This window comes from Cryptotermes secundus, unplaced genomic scaffold (assembly GCF_002891405.2).
Source record: "Cryptotermes secundus unplaced genomic scaffold, Csec_1.0 scaffold899, whole genome shotgun sequence".
Classification (NCBI taxonomy): Eukaryota; Metazoa; Arthropoda; class Insecta; order Blattodea; family Kalotermitidae; genus Cryptotermes; species Cryptotermes secundus.
Window position 1 is genome coordinate 51,554 of NW_019731283.1, and position 14,362 is coordinate 65,915.

The 14,362-nt window shown below is 38.2% G+C and overlaps 1 protein-coding gene across 2 annotated transcripts in view; it reads right to left on the reverse strand.

Moving 5' to 3' along the window:
* Positions 1-4,474, reverse strand: part of LOC111866920 (cytochrome P450 6k1) — a 10,239-nt gene extending 5,765 nt beyond the window's left edge. The window contains exon 1 of one of the 2 annotated variants that reach the window (XM_023856289.2): positions 4,402-4,474. The gene's annotated coding sequence lies outside the window, so the exon portion shown is untranslated. Of the gene's footprint in view, positions 1-3,019; positions 3,125-4,401 lie in introns of those variants that run through there. The other variant, XM_023856290.2, reaches the window with a different exon arrangement.
* Between the last annotated feature and the right edge of the window lie 9,888 nt (positions 4,475-14,362).

Here is a 14,362-nt window from a genome sequence, read left to right on the forward strand (position 1 = left end):
TCTTCTGGGGTAATTCTTATCTCAGTGACAGTATTTTTAAAATTCAAAAAAGAATAATAAGAGTTATTACTAGTTCAGGTAGATACGACTCATGCCGTGAATTATTTAAAAAATTACAAATATTGCCACTTCAGTCTCAATACATATTCTCACTACTTGTCTTTGTCATCAAGAACAGAAGTTGCTTTATATCTAATTCTGATATTCATGATATTAATACTCGTTACAACCACAATTTACACTTGCCTTCTACAAATCTATCATCTGTACAGAAAGGAGTACTCTTTTCTGGAAGTAAGATTTATAACCACTTACCATTAAATATTAAAATGCTATCTAAAGATATTAAGCATTTCAAATCTTCATTAAAAACCTACCTTACAGAACATGCATTCTATAGTATTGATGAAGATTACCAATTAACTTCCTAATGAATATGGTTCTTTTTATATTTCTTGCCCTTTGTACATTTTGATTAGTTGTGAGAGGTCTTCCCACTGTTAAGTTTAATTCGTTCATGTTTCATTGTCTTCACTATTATCTTGTGTATTTGTTCAAACTGTGTTTTGTGACACTGTTGTGCAATACTGTGTTTTGCTTGTGTCTTTGATCAAAATGTGTTTTGTGACACTGCTGTTATGCAATACTGTGTTTTACTTTACGTCCTTATTGTGCTCGTTATGAATGTATGTATATATCATTATTTTATGTTTATATTATATTTGTATCTTGACAGGTTCTATATCCCATAGGTTGGTTTGACCTTGTATGGATTAACAGAATGCAAATGAATGAATGAATGAATGAATGAATGAATACCCGACCATCATCAGGGAACTGTCCAACTTGACAAAATTGCTACACTGTATTTTCAATGAAATTAAGCCGCATTATTCCCCGGATTAAAATATTTTAATATTTTAATTTTTCTTCACCCGCTTATTAAAAGACATTTGTTAGAGGACATCACTCATTGTGTTCTCATGCGCTGTCTTTCTCCTGCAGCATCAGTGTTTTGTGTGTTATTTTGTATACTTGTAGGGATGTAGGTGCAGTATTATTATCTTGTTTTTATGTGTCCCATTATTATCATTATCATTATTATCATTCAACAATCCATACATACAGGTATTACAACCATTTGGTATGTATGTCTCCATGCTCTTGGTCTAATAATAAATGACACACACCCAAATAGACCAACTGATTTCAGTTGGAAGAGAGATGTCATTCAGAGAGGACTTGAGCATGGAAGCATAGGAATAGCCATTGCTTCAGCAATTACCAGGCAATAACCAGTGAAGACACTGAAGGCTGGAAAAGACTTAGCATGCGTTCTAATGATCTGTAAAGTGTGGAAATTAGCATTGACACTATAGTTAAATGTAATTACAAGTTGTGTGTTAAAGTGGTCAATAAATCCAATATTGAATTCAAAACCCCGTCAAGAGTCACTCATACACATGTAAACTGGCATCAGAAGTGGTTGGATTTGAAACTGCACTGGAGCATTGTTTATCAGCCCACAAAAATGGAACAAATATCAGAACTCCTGAAAGCAATGCAAGAAATAATTGAAACTCAGGTCTTTTTAACCTCCCTGGTGGAAGCCAAGACAGACGCAAATCTAAAGAAAATGAAAAAAGAAGTAAGAACCAACCAGGCGAAGGTGGACGCAGCTCTAAAGGAAATGAATGAAGTATTGATGTTGAGGCTTGAAGCCAAAATCGAAGCTGAAATAAAGACCAATAATGTGAATTTTGAAGTCATTCAATGTACTCTCATCTCCCAGATGCATATCCACCAAGCCAGGTCAAAGGCCATTCAGGAAGAAATAATAGCATAGATGGATGCCCGTCAGGAAAGAGTAGGAGCCAACGTGTATGCTGGCGAAAAAAGAAAACGGCCTACCAAGAAGCGACAGTGGCTTGTCTAAAAATGATGAAGGCCAAGGCAGTTACCAATCGAAAAGAGATGAAGGCCTACCTAGAAGAGCAGGAACTCTATCTGGAGAGCAAGGAGTCAACCTCAGTGGAAATAGAGTCTGTAGAGGTGCATGAGAAGGTCCCTAAAGAGGAGTCCTCAGGGAAAACTTGCAGAGCAGTATGGGGATTGGCATCAAGCCGTAGGACCCTGCTGACAGCCGGAGAAAAGGACCTAGGGCAAGGGGGGTCCCGAAAGTTGTTGACCTCCGAACGCATAGTAATGACCAGTGGGACATTCCTGCACCAGGCAGAGAAAATATTGCAAGAGGAGCCCCTAAAGGACAAACGTTCTGGAAGGGACATCAGGCGCAACCAGAATGCAGGAATGAAAAAAATGGACCTAGGCGCAAGATGATTTATGCAACATCTCCACGGCAATGAATCAACACACAACAGAGGTACTGTTGAAAACGGTGTTTTCTACGGTGGTCCATACCAAGGAATTATAAGTGGGACGAAGTGAAGACTAAGTTCAGTCAGAAGGAAGCTGAAATTTAGAGAAGACTTGTGCACAAAAGCAGAGGAATAGTAGTTACCTGGTAACTACTAATACTGGTAATTAAAGATTTATTGTTTATGAAATATGTATCTTTAAGGTAATGGTACAGTTTACAGATTTTCTGAAATGTCCTATGCTATTTAACTACTGTAACTTCAATGAGTGATTTAATGGAATTTCTAAAATGAGAAAAAAAAAAACATAAACTGTGTAAGTAGTAGGATGAAAAATTATTATGTGCATTCAGTGCATAGATGAACAAAAAATTGTGGTATCTTCTTTATTTAGCTACCTGTAATTTCATATCCTGCACAATTTCACTGCTATCTAAGAAATGTGGAATGGCTAGCTGACATTAAACCTAAGCAGATTTAGTAATTTTAGTGTGTGTGTATTGGTCTACTCAACCTTACTCTATAAGAAATGAAACTAAGACATTGTAAGAATTGTCTGATCAACTAAAGTGTTATGAAATTTGTAATGAAACCTTTGATGGCTTCTCATTAAAAATGAATACAGAAAATAAAATACTTACTATTCTACTGTGTGCTACTAAGATATCCAATTTCCAGGAACACTTAAAGACCTAAACACATCACCACATATCTGATTTGGTCATTTAAACCCAATTTCAAGGTCATGTAGTGTACCTTCCTATGAAAGGCAAAATGGATCAGTATCTGTAACTTTTACTTTAAACATCTTTGGCATGTTCACAGCAAGAATCTTCAAAAATGTTTCTGCTAATTTCACCAAGTTCATCTTTTTGTCTCTCCACATGTAAGAACTTGCTAACTACTGAATGAATTTTAATTAAAATTTATATGGAGTTCTACTAAAATTTGCAGTTATATCCAGTGCTTGAGGTGGAATGAAAATAGAACCAGGATGGTTCTGCACGTGGAAGGAGGAAACGTGTTCAGACGAAGTGCGAGAAATGTGATATGGGACTGTGCATTCTTGGGTGCTTCAAACAGTACCACACGAAAGCAAAATTTAATTAGACGACGCAGGGGAGTAGCCTGTACAACCATGAAACAGATAACAACAGCAACAACAACAACAACAACAACAACAACAACAACAACAACAAAGGTATTGTACATTGCATTTACTGTCAAAGACGTAACGGGATGCTTTTAAGCCATTTAGAAAAGAACCGGGATGCCATCCCGCCGCATCCTGCCCCACCTCAAGCCCTGGTTATATCCCAATTATTCTTAAAACTGGACAGCAATAGCAGATACTATACAAGAACATTTATATGTGTTTTTGCTCGCATCTCAAGTGTAACTCTCTAAATATTTAACAGCTCAAAATTTGTAGAGAAAAATTATGTATTATGTCCAATACTCTTTTTTTTTTCCAACAAGGCTTATGGTTTTAGAGACAAGTAGAAAAAGGAGGCAAACACTACAGAATTATTGCAATATACATGCATTTCCTACCTTGTTTATTATGATATGTATTTAACAAAATGTGTCTACACAAAGCAATATCTCTGTTGCTTATTGTTTTTGTTAACAACAGATATGTTCACAGTAAATGACATCAAGATATTATATAGGAAAATGTAAAATGATATAGAACACATTTGAAAACTGAGTGCACTCTGAAATGGAATATATGTATATGTCTATTCTTGATATGCTAATGGAGCTCAGTGGAAATAAATAAAATTTGCACTGAAATTAATATGAAACTCAATAATTAGTGTTGGAAGCAATATACATTTCCATCATGGCCTCATTACTTGATTATTATACAGTATTAAAGTTTCCCAGATATGCATCAACTTGTCATGCCTAGACTTAGATTTTACTTGTGGCCAGTTAGATGCTCAAAGATACCATTGCACCAAACTGGCTCAAAAATTGTATATATTAGTTAAGAACTCAAGAACTTTGAACCACTTACTGTTAGATAACACTATTCATCACTCTCTGACAGTACACAGTAGTCTAGACTTCTGTATGTTATTATCTGCCTTTATATTAAAACCTACTCCTAAACATATTAACTGCAAAAACGAGATAACTGCCGTAAACAGTTTTATCTTCACTCAGAAGCTACTCATTTATTTTCATAATAAGCATTAAACTATCTGGTATAATGACATAGCATGGTGGTCTGTGGTCTAGTGCTAGACTAGAATTATTGTTGCCGTATGAAAAATTTCATCACTTTGCCAAGCAGTCCTTCTTCCAAACAAGTTATTATGGAGGGGGCACACAGTAGCGTAGTTGGTTGAGGCACTATGCTACAAGATGAAAGGTCGTGATTTTGAGTCTCGATGAGGTGTTTTTTTTTTTCCATTTATCTAGTCCTTCCAGCCACACTACAGCCCTGGGGTCAACTCCGCTTCTAACAGAAATGAGTACCAGGAATCTTCCTGGGTGTTAAAGGGTGGCTGGCGCATAAGGGTGACGTCTGTCACCATCATCTGTCGATTGTCTAGAAAATGTGAGAGCTTCGACATCTAACAATCCCATGGGCCTCCATGGCCTGTTACAGGGATAGCTTTACTTTTTATGTTAATATGATGAAACCTGGTATTTTATAAGCTGAAACTGGACCCACGAAATCGTAATTTGTCCTTAAGATTAAATACAGTTACAGATGTCATGCTAAACCAGTCAAATTATTTTCCTTGGTTGATTAATGCACAGAGCCAAACAAGAAAAACTTTAATTTAATATTTGACATCACTGCTGCATTGCCAATTGTGTATTAAAGCAATGAAACTACTGAAGGAACCCCAGCAGGCGGCAAATATATATTGCAGAATCGTGTATGGCGAAGTTAATTTTAATTATGTAATACTGTATTCAGTGGTTTTACTACTGTAATATAAAATTATTCCTCTTATCTTTGCAAGATGGCAATCCTTTATTTTATTTCTGATGAGAGTAGTTGACACAAGGAGATAAAATTTTCCCAATCACTTAAGAAAGCTTTATGTAACTGCTATCAAGTGCTGTCTTCAGTTCAGCATGTTGTTATGGTGTGGGGAACTGCTGCATCAGCTACAATTGGCTCTGATGGAGAAACACAGTTTGTAAGTAGCAACATAGAGGAGTGGAAAGAATGTAATTTGGTGCAGAAATCACTTGGAAATTGAACTACTGAAGCTTGAGGAGGAGATGGAAGGACAATACTAAAGTGAATCTTAATGAAAGAAATTTTGGTGATGCAAATTGCATTTGCATCATCAAGTGTATTTTACACTGCTCAGGGATGCAGTGTACTTCTGTCTTCATCAGAAGTTCAAATGGCTTTAACAATATTTCTCTATAATATCTTATATACCTTTATTTTAATAATTTCTCTTGTTCCTTACACCACACTTGACTAAACTTGTTTTCATAAAGAATATGAAATTAATGTTTTTGCAAGTCAGCCTGGACTGGCAGTTTCGTTATCAGTGACATTTACCATATACATATTCCATTTGAACACTGCTGATAAAGTATTTCCTAATTTTTTCTTCATTCACATCAAGAGATTTTGTTCAAGATTTAGAAATTTTAACACCATAAGATGTTCAACGAGTGAGAGCTGGATTAGCATAATCAGCATAGTGACTGGCCACGGGTTGGCCGACTGAGGGATCGGAGTTTGAGACCCGGTAGGGTCAGGAATTATCTCTCTTCCCATCATCCAGACTGGCTCTGAGACCCATCCAGCCTCCTATCCAATGGGTACCTGGGGCTCTTTCCCCGGGGGTGAAGTGGCCGGGAATGTGAAGCTGACTACTAACCTCCAACTAGTACTGAGGTCAAGAAGATGTGGATTTATATATCCACTCCCCCATACATTTAGTACTTAATTAGTTAAGCACTGGGACAACTTTACCTCAGATGTTCAATGAGCAGCAGCAGCATAATGACCTTGTTTAATGTGTCTCTGTACAGATTCTGCTACATACAATTAAATAAGAAGAAAACTGAAAGAAGTGCAGAACTTCATCAGGATGCTAAAAAGGAGTACTTACTGGAATTTTTCTTCCTTACTATAATACTATCTCTATATGAATACAGGTGTATATGATTTTAAGTTCTCATGGCAGATTGTCTGTCTCCATCATCAGCAGTAGATGAGTGTTGTGCTCACATGCTATGTTTATAAACAGAGCTGTCATCATTTGCAGCCTGGACAGGGTGGGAATGGTGGGTGGAGTTAGATGGTCAGTGATGTCCTGTTCCTGCGCAGACTGTGTGGGTAACAATTGGTCAGTTATCTGAATTTATGTTGCTTGTCAGTGGACCAACCTTAAGATATTTTTTTAAGTTTGCTCACATTGACACAAACATAATAAAACATGTGAGATAACTAGCCTCTGGCCAATATTTGGATGTGGGGTGTTCCAAACACAAAGTAAGACTGTTAACCATCTGACCACAGTTAAACTTGAAATCCAAAATAAGCCAAAAGAAGTATCTGACCACAGTGTTTGGAAGTTGAGCATGGAGATGGTTCACTGGACCTTTCTTTGTGCCTTGGTGATTTTTGTCCATTTCTTTGCACCAGACCTATTGGCTGGGTTCACAGTCAGACTTTTTCAGAGAGATCATGCATCCTCCCTCTGTGTGTGTGTGGATTCAAGGATTCAACTTATGCATGCAAAATGAGTGGATTGTCTTGCCAGCATCAGGCTTGGACTGATTTGGGTGAAGCTGGTATTAAAAATGTTTCTGCACAGGCTCTAAGAAAGTGCATTATCGTCACTATCATTCACTGTTCTTTTTAGAAGCATATTATGGCAAGTGTCCTGCATTTTCCTTGTCTTCCTGTATGTGTTCTTTTCATACTTTATTGTGTAACTTACCATACTTCTTCCCTCCACCATTTCCTTAGTCTTCAGATGATTATTTATCTATCAAGCTAATTTGTTATGAAGGAATCTCTTGTTACCTTTGTGGTGCTCATTACTGGGGTATTTTGTGATATTGGCTAATGTTGGTAGAAGAAGCAGCAATAATAAGTCATCAAGTAATGATTAACTGAATACATTTCTTAAAATATTTTATGCTGTTCATTCCAATTCCTTAATGGTATGTTTCAGAACTCCCTGATAAATATTTAAATATTTATGCGTTATGCTTTATAATTCAGACTGATGGATACAGAGGGTGGGTATATTATATGCATTCCATAGATCCTGGTTGCACAGGTTGTTGAACAAGTCAGTGAACAAGTAAACACAATAAGCAAGTCAGAGTACAACAATCACAAGAAACATGATATCTATAATTTTAGTGAGACAAAATTCCTTAGAGTTATTCTACAGCGAGTATAACAGTCAATATATGCAATAGCCAAATGTCAAGCTGTCCATTTGTCTGCAATGTTCTGTTTTCTACAGTCCATCACAGAGAAAATTGTTAACAATAAAGATGTTCCTAGAGGAAACTGCAGGAAAATTGTTAATTTTGCTGTTACATGCAAGGTGTGCCCCATATGCATCGCATTATAAAGGTCACAAAAATGACATGGGTGTTTAAAAAACTACAGAAGTTAAATGTATGTAACTATCATGAACAACAAAAGCAGTTTCTGATAGTTTGGAGCTGTTAACTGTTAGGTCACCAGACAGGCTGATATGGAGGTAACACAATAGAATTATATTTGAGAGGTGCTCTGTTCAAATCTCAGCCAGAACACCAACTGTCCTGACTGATGACTTTCCTCGCCTGAAGAGTGCCTCGATCAGATCACAACTGCTTCCTTCTATATCCTTCAAAATTCATCATTTATCAGCCATCCTACCATCAACACTATATAGCCTAGATACTCTAATAAAATATCCTGAAAGCATTAAAGCATGAATCTGATATTTATGGGTGCAAAGTCAATATTAGATCATAGCTATAAAAGGTTGCTCAAGGGTAAGCTGAATATCTATTGAGACACTCACCTAAATTGGAAAATACTGAGGAATCAAAGAAGTCTTCAAGCTTCCAATTGACCAAAGGTCTCCAGAGCAACTGAACATTGTAATGTACTAGATACATCACGTTTACATAGAGATGATAACTAAACCAACCATTCTCTCAAGATTTATCTTTGTACGCAAGCAAATTTTGACCACCTTAAACAAGAAACCCCTGTCTCCACTGTGACCATGTGGCTGAGAATGTCGAAAGGTCGCTCAGGCCATAATAAAGACATTTGGGTTTACTGTCTAAACCTTCACTATACATGTAGGTCAGTGATGTACTATCATAGGGGTTTCTAATGGGACAGGGTTGAAGTAAGTTAACGCCCTGCTTCAATGCTATGAGGGAGAGTGAGTAAATAGTTCACAAATGGAAGTAAATCAGCAGTAATGGATGTAATAGGTTTTCTGTGTGTATCACTAGGTAGCAGCACAGTCCAGCTTCATGACAGTCTAGGTAGCAGATGAGCATGCGCATGTCCAGAGGTTGGTTTCAGTAGTCAAAATGGCGACCCCGCTTGAGGAATATACTACCGAAGAACAGAGTTCTCTTGTATGTCTTTATGCTCAAAAGGACTCAATGCAAAGAATATTCATAAAGAAATATTTTCTGTTTATGGTGGGAAGTTTATGCTTACCATCCTCTGGGGCTCTCTTAGCCCATTTTCAGAAGCATGGTAAAAGTGTGAATCCTGCATCATACTGTGAGTTCTATTGAATTTTCGGGATGCAATTCATATAAAACTTTCAGGTCAACTGGCAAGAGGGTCACGGCTTCAACATGACAATATCACACCCAATACAGCCCGAGCGACCCAACAGAGAATTCTTGAACTACAGTGGGAACTTCTTGAATATCCGCCTTACAGCCCAGACTTGGCTCCTAGTGACTTCCATCTGTTTGGTCCGCTAAAATCCACCTTGGTAGTAAAGGTTAAGCTGATGAAAGAAGAGGTAGAAACGAAGGTGCGGAAGTGGCTGAGACAGTCAAAAGACTTCTGTGTGGGTTTCGACGCACTGGTAAAGCGATAGGACAGGTGTATCAGTGTTGATGGAGGATATGTCGAGAAGTAAATGTTTTACGTTTCATATCCATTTGTGACATAGTTACTAACTCCCAATCATATTTGAAGATCACTGCAGTTTCATCAGCAGACTTTAAATCGACATTCTTAACATTGGTAATGGTTTGTAAAAACTGGGACCGCCTCTGTGGTCTAGTGGTCAGAGTTCCTGGCTACAGATCCAAAGGTCCGAGTTCGATTCCCGGCGCTACCAGGTTTTCTGAGAATTAGTGGGACTGGAACGGGGTCCACTCAGCGTCATGAGGATAACTGAGGAGCTATTTCAAGGAAATAGCGGCTCTGGTCTAGAAAACCGAAATTAACGGCCATGGGGATTCGTTGCGCTGACAACGCGACACCCTCTATCCTCTAAAGTTGGTACTAATTTCGCCGACAAGCGGCGGTCGCTCGGTCGGTATAGTTCTCTTGCGGAATATAGCCATGGAGAGTTTTTGTTTTTTGTTTTTTGTGCTCTTCACCGCACGAACGAATGCGAAAAACGTCACAATATATTGCGCCACTTCGTAGCTTGCGCTCTTTACGATGTGGACATGCAGAAAGGGTGTGTACAGATGCGTAAGACTTACGGTTTCACCACCTGACAACATACCACTATGATTTTGTGGATTTCACTTTTTTTTCTATTTCTTTAAATCATGAAACATATGGTACTGGCACGTTTAAGAAAATCTCTTCCGGCTTTCATAGCGTGAAAGTAAAACCGATAAATACCGCAAATAAAGTGGCAACGTATCCTGGCACATTTTTTCGCAGTGATAGAGTGTAAAAACGAAATGCAACTCCGATGTAGACCTACGTCCAGTTTTCATCAGACATCGCAATAAAATCTAAACATTTCGTTGACCCCAGCGTTTAAAGTCATACACAACAGCCAACAACAAACCGAAAACGCTTTTCTGTACTGATTTTCATTTTTAGAAAGCATGTAGTTGGTTGAGGGGCTATGCTACAAGCCGAAAGGATGCGGGTTCAAGTTCCGATAAGGTCATTGGATTTTTTTCAATTGACCTAATCCTTCCAGCCGCATTATGGCCTTGGGGTTGACTCAGCCTCTAACAGAAACGAGTTCCAGGAATGAATTAAATAACCTTCGTGGGGAGTAAAGCGCGGCCGGAGCGTAAGGCTGACAACCTTATCGCCATCTTTGAGCCGACTGTCTAGATAATGTGGGACCCTCAACGTCTCATAACCCTATGGGCCTTCACAGCCTGGTACAGGGATAGCTTTAATTTTTTAATTTTAATGTAGTTGTGAAACGTTAAAAATTTCCAAGCCACATATCACATAATTCAGTTAAATATAGAATAAATGTATAAGAACATTCGCAAGCGTTTCTCATCTCAAAGAAACTCGTCAAAGCTGCGTCCATAACCGGCGCCAATCTGCCAGAAAAAAAAAATATCAGAACACGTGTCACTTGACGCAACAGCGAAGCATGACTGGAGCAAATACAGATTCACAATTAACATGATCGTGAAATGCCACACAAACACTGAAATAGTGATCCCACTCTTCAGCATTTCGGAGAGGAATAAGTCACGCAGGACGTTTCCGAAGTTCACTTCCTGTTTCCGAAATAACTTGTCACTGACAGCGATAACTTCGTTATAATAAAGTTATAATAACGATGTACAAATGTTAGACTTTGACCCCTACGCCCAAGGTTATCTCACTTCATCCTCATTAACAGCAGAAACTTAGCCATTAATGCAATTGTTATGTACTGAGGTCAAGACCCAGGAGGTGCAGTTGTGCACAGAATATGCTAAATTTAATTAGGAGACATCACTTCTTTCCTTTGACGTCAGAGCCTTTTATAGTAATCCTTCAGTTGATGTTGGCCTTTCAAACTGTGAAAATGTAGGATTTCAGATTCTCACAGTGGTGGTTATGGAAAGTTCTATTTTGGGAGATATATAGCCGTGTAGTCCGTTACTCCGAAATGTCGGTTGACTGCGAACGGACTACACGGGTTTGTATCCCAGAAGACAGAACCCTTGTGAAGGTCTTTGCTGAAAGTGATGTTGTAGTAAGCAGCGGTTTCTGACGTCACAATTCAGTTCATTATGAACCCTGCTTTGTAAGTATAATTTTGCTTTATTCTGTTTATGTTGTAGTTAATATATAATATGTAGGAACTATGCTACCATCAACACAACAAATATTTCCGTATTACATTTACATCTTTATTTACTGCGACATGTTTCGATCATACAGTAAATAAAGATCTAATGTAATAACTGAAATATTTGTTGTGTTGACGGTGTTCCTACATATTATATATTGTCTGAGACACACAACAGGATGCACCCAATGAAAAAAAAAATGTTATAATTGTTTACGCTATTTATAATATATGAACAATGAAGTTACAGATGCACAGTATCTTCTTATTCCAAATATAAACCGGAAATATTTCTGAATTATTTATCCCTGTTAATGGCGAATGCTCCGGTGAGTGACACGTCAACAGTTGATTCCAAGTATGGTCCAAAAGGGTTCCACAAGAATGCTGAATAGCCATCCGCAAACAAGCAGAGTCGGCGTGTTTTCTTGAACAAGCAAAGAGTGTGAATAGTAAAGTTAGATATCATATATGTCCCAGTCTTTTTTGTAAATTAATCAGAAGAATTATTCTGCAAAAGAAGTGGAACTGAAACCTTTACTTAATACGAGTTACAACTCAGTTTATATAATACATATTATATCCTGAAAATAGAGGCAGCACATTCCTCCGAAACGTCAGTAAACATCTACCACACTACATGACATCAAATTACAGGCGACAGCAATTTTCATAGTCACTTGCGTGGGAATTTGGAACTTCACACGTTTCTATGCAATACAAATTTATCACCCTCAACTTATTCCACTGAGTGGAGCTCTTGACAAGCCAATAGTCACTCATCTAGCCAAGAAATATCCCTCCCTATCCTGTACCAGATATATTCAGTCCACACTCTCATGTAGTGTTTCTTTAACGTTTTATTTAGTATTATCATTAAGGGCCGCGCCATAGCTCAAGCGGTTAGTCGCTGGCTTACCACCGCAGCGGCCCGGGTTCGATCCCGGTTCTGGTCAAGTGGGATTTGTGGTGGACAAAGTGGCGCTGGGACAGGTTTTCTCCGAGTACTTCGGTTTCCCCTGCCAATCTTCATTCCGCCAATTGCTCCACAATCACCCTCACCTATCATCTGGGGCTGGTACAATAGGCCAGAAGTGGCCGCAGTACAAGGCACTTAGTCCCACCCTACTAGCAATAAAAAAATAGTATTATCATCCTGTACGCAAATACATACACCAAGTAGACTTTTCTCTTCAGGGTTTCGGAACAGAAATCTGTGTGCATGTCTCATCTCTTCCAACCATGCTACACGCCTCGCCAACCATACCTTCCTCGATTTAATTTTTTTAATAATATCTAATGAAGAACACATATAATGAAGCGCCTCATTATGCATGTTTCGCTAATTTATTATAATACTTAATAAGTTTAACGTTTGACAACTGAATATTACAGATGAGGACACTTGCAGTAATGTGACGAGAAGTACGCTTTCCAAGGATCCGGATTTCAAATGGTTGTTCTACTCCCATTTTCTGAAGGTTGGAACAATCGACCACGAAATCTAAGAGCCCTCCCTTCGTCACAGGTCAGCCGGTCATACCGGTAATCGTCTCAAAGCCGGGAGTTGAGAAAGAAAGCAGTTGATTGCGTTATGCACGAACTACTTAGTAGCTCACAGGAATCGAAACTCGAAAGAGGGTCATTAGTTGCAAAGTAGTAATTTCTCAGCTATGGCAAAATAAACGTAAAATAGCATTAATAACTTAAGTAATTATAACTCGAAGGCCGAGACGTATTACGCACACACAGGCGCGCGCATGTTATATGATACTGTCCACACCCAGTGCCAGGACCGTGTGAATGGAGTTATTCGATTGGCTTTCTTTTCATCTTTTTGGTTTCAACAATTTGACCTGTTGAATTTGTGTTTCGAGTCGTAATGCGAGAATAATCTGCATGTAGGTCTAAACAGATTCCCCGCCACATCGGGGGTCCTGTTGAAAAAAAAAGTGTTCTATCGAAACTTCATACCGGACAATATAATCATTTATACGGAAGTTATAAGATATTAACTTCTGAACGAACTAGAATTAACGCTTCAGTTGCGAGCTAAATTTAATTTTACGAATATCTCCTTAAATGATTACTACTAATTCTCAACAAAAGTCAATGTTTTGTAGAGTCCGTTTCATAAGAAATTTTACAATGTTTTATGTCATGAATTTATGTCGGCTGCGGTGAGAACGACAGCTGTCATGGGAAGAATGAAACCATACCAGCATAATTATAACAAATAGAAATATTAGACATTGTGTTACTGATGGTAAATAAGTAGATAAGTCAGCTAATCCTAGGTACCATCCAGAATTCAGTTGCTTCACTCGTGTGAATAATCTCATTCAACGAGTGAGTTTCTCAGGCTCATACACAATCCGGCCATTTTGTATATTCCTGCTGTGTAGTACTGACTAACACAGAGATCCATCATGTAACACGAAGCTAAACGATAAATTTGGCAATTGATTTATCGAGTGTTTCCGCCTGTTTGCAACTGATGCATGATTCCTTTTCTAATGTTGAATTTAGTAGGTGTTTAGAAAATAATTTTTCTCCTGAAATAAATATGCGTCATGTGAACCCAGAAATGTAGATGCCTTTCTGTTTATGTTTGTGTTTTTGCGCTATATTTCACAGGCTGCAGGATATCATACATAGATTGCCTGGAAGTACCACAAGCTAACTTCATGAAGTCTCGGGCGATGAGCCGCGCCAGAACTGGGTCAGCAT